The sequence below is a fragment of the Propithecus coquereli genome, unplaced genomic scaffold (genome assembly GCF_000956105.1).
Source record: "Propithecus coquereli isolate 6110/MARCELLA unplaced genomic scaffold, Pcoq_1.0 Scaffold38, whole genome shotgun sequence".
NCBI classification, from domain to species: domain Eukaryota; kingdom Metazoa; phylum Chordata; class Mammalia; order Primates; family Indriidae; genus Propithecus; species Propithecus coquereli.
Window position 1 is genome coordinate 2216381 of NW_012149507.1, and position 3625 is coordinate 2220005.

Below are 3625 nucleotides of genomic sequence, written 5' to 3' on the forward strand. Positions count from 1 at the left end.
GGCCCCCTGTGTTTTTCTCACGCTAGTTCAGATTAGCAGAATAATGCTCCCTCATTTCCTCATGACAGCAACTGGGCATTCTCTATTAGCCTGGCATTTAAAAAATTGTTATTATTAATTGTCAGGATTGGGTCTCGCTATAATGCCCAGGCTGGAGTGCAGTGTATTCACAGGGCAGTCACGGCACATTGCAGCCTTGAAGTCCTGGGCTCAGGATATTTTCCTGCCTCAGCCTTCCGAGCAGCTGGGACTAGGGACATGCACCACCACACCTAAATATAAAATTAATATTATTTTTCACTGAAAAATCATAAATGTTTGTGGGGTAAAACATGATGTTTTGATATATGTATACAATGTGGAATGATAAAATCAATCTAATTAACATTTACCTCCTTACTTGCTTATCATTTTTTGGTGATGAGACATTTGAAATTTACTTTCTATTTTGAAATATATATTATTATTGACTATAATCATCCTGCTGTGCAGTAGATCTCAAGACTTATTATTCCTCCTGTCTGACTGAAACTCTGTACTCTTTGACTTCCCATTCCCCCTCTCCCCTCTAGCCTCTGGTTACCATGATCCTACTCTTTACTTCTGTGAGTTTGACTTTTTTAGATCCTGTAAGTGAGATAATGTAGTATTTGTCTTTTTGTGCCTGGCTTATTTCACTTAGCATAACGTCCTCCAGCTTCATCCACATTGTCACCAATGATATAATTTCCTTCTTTTATAAGCTGAATAGTATTCCAGATTCCAATGTGCATGCAGAAGAATGAAATTAGATTTTTATCTCATACCACATACGAAATCAAATTAACACAGATTAAATACTTCAATACAAGATCTGACACTGTAAAACTACTAGAAGAAAACATAAAGGATAAGCTCCACAACCTTAGTTTGAGCAATTATTTTTTTGGGTATGACTTCAAAAGCACAGGCAACAAAAGCCAAAATAAACAAATAGAATTGCATCAAACTACAAAGCTCTCCATAGCAAAGGAAACAATTAACAAAGTAGTGAGACAACCCACAGAGTAGGAGAAAATATTTGCAAACCATACATCTGGTAAGAAAACAGTTATTTAAGTTATTTGACCGATGGAAAAATGGGCAAGTAACTTGAAAAGATATTTCTCAAAAGAAGACATACAAATGGCCAACAAGTTCATGAAAAAAGGCACAACATCACTAGTCATTAAGGAAATGGAAATTAAAACCACAGTCAGTTATCACCTCGCACCTGTGAGAATGACCATTATCAGGAAGTTTAAAGATAACAAGTGTTGGTGAGGATACGGAGAAAAAGGACAACTTGTACACTGTTGATGGGACTGTAATTAGTACAATCATTATGGAGGTTCCTCAAAAAACTACAAATAGAACTATCACATGATCCAGCAATTCCACTTCTTGATATATAGCCAAAGGAATTGAAATCCACAGGGTCGAAAGGATACCTGCACTTCCATGTTGATTGCAGCCTTATTCCAAAAGCTCTGCTTCTGTGTGGGTTTAAAGGCAGGGCATTGGCAGGTATAGTATGCGTAGAAGAAGTACACAAAATGCTTGAGAAAATAACAGTCATCTTCGGAAACCCATTCCTTACTGACAGGAATGAGGAGTGGGGAGCAGGGAGCCTGTTTTTGTGCTAGTATGTTTCAGCACATAACAAGGACTTTCTGTTGTGCCATCAAGACTTGGACAAATACCCAGATCTTGGTTTCAAATACCATTCCTAAATTTAACCAGGGGTGCTTTTTGGAAAACTGTCTTATGCTACGGAAGGTGGGGGTAGGGAAAGCACAAAGATGAACTTGGAACATGTTCCAAGCATTCCCTATTAGCCCTGCTAATAGAGTCTTGAACTCTTGGGCTAAAGGGTAGTATGTTAATGTTAAATTTTCTGAATTTTGTTATTTTAACATGGCTGTATAAGATACAGTAATGCATTTGTTCTTAGGAGATACATGCAGAAATATTTAGGAATACTAGGGGTAAAGTATCATGGTGTCTGAAATTTGCTCTCAAGTAGTTTAGTAATAATAATTATTCTGTATCTATATCTATGAGAAATAAGGCAAATGTAGAAAGATATCAGCAATTGGTGAAGTTAAAGAAAAGATATATAGTTGTACTTGCAACTGTCCTGTAAGTCTGAAGTTTTTTCAAATGTTAAACAAAAACTTCACACCCCCACTGGCTCCCAACATACAATTCTCCCTTCCAGAATCCATCTTGGGAAGATGCTGCAGAATGAACAGTGACAAGATCATCTCTGAAGTACCTTTCAAGTGTAAGACTCTTGATTTCTGTGTGTCTGTATTTTCCCACAATAACATCAGTCCTGATTTAATAAAACATACAAACAAACACACAAACACCCCCAAACTCCATATACAAACACTATAAAGAGATCCCCTTGCTAAAAATTTCAAGATTGCTAGGTTGGGCCAAACAAGAGTTTTGGGAGACTGGTGATGGTTGAGATGTTTTGCCACCTTGAATTTAAGGTACACAGTCCCAGTCGGGAACACATGGCTGGGGCCTGCTCATCTAAGTTGGTGACTCCACAGCCTGAAGGAGCAGACAGGCAGGAGAGAAGAAACAAATAACGTGGTGGCAGTTCTCACGGTTGTGGCTGACGCCCCATGACATGCCTGTCACTAACCTTGTCAGATGCTGCAAACTAAAGGAGTAGGGAACAATTTCCTGGTATAGCCAACCTCTTACATCCTGTAACGTACCATTCTGAGCAGCTGGCTACTGTGACTGAAGATCTATTACCGAGAGTTTCTGTGAAGACACAGATTTAAACAGGAAATTGATGCAATTTGCCTGGCTGTGGATGCACTTTATCCACTGTCAGTCACTTCGATGTCAGCTGCTCAAATTTATGTCACGGAAAGCCAAATTCTATTAATATTTAGTATGGTTTTGCCCTTAAAAATTACAGAAAAGTCCCAAAACAGATTAATAATTTTTATACGAGAGATTTATATTTTGGGCATCTTCCTTTATTTTGGGGAATTTATTCTTCTTTGACACATGAGGTAAGAGAGAGAAAACAAGAGGATTATGCTGAGAGTGGGAGATTAAATAATTCATTTGCCTGAACCATTCAGCCCTCCAAATTCTACTTCCCAAGGTATCGCTGTTTCCTTTTTCTTTCAAAGTAATGTGGATTCAAGGTATAAGTAATAATTAAAATTGCCATGGGAGCATCGATTTGCTCCCTGGAATCTGCTTTTTTCTCCCAGCTCAAGATTGAAAAGGCTCTTCCTGATGGTGCACTGATTCCTGCTTAATCTGAACATATGGCGAGCAAGTGTGTTTCAGTGTGAGTTTCGTAGCACATTCACACACGCATACATACACAGACATTCAATTTATAATGGAAAAATTAAGCTGAGTGGTGGTGGTTGTTCATGGCTGCTAAAGTGAACATTGGGATGTAATGCTATTGCGTGTGCTGCAGTCATTCTCATCAAACATCAGAGGTCAAGAGAGGTCAAATGTAGGCAAAGCATATATGTCTTTCTTAGTGTTCAAAAGGATTGCCTGAGCACCTATCTGTCCTTATTAGGAAGAAGTCTGGAATTTTTTCTTTTCTTTT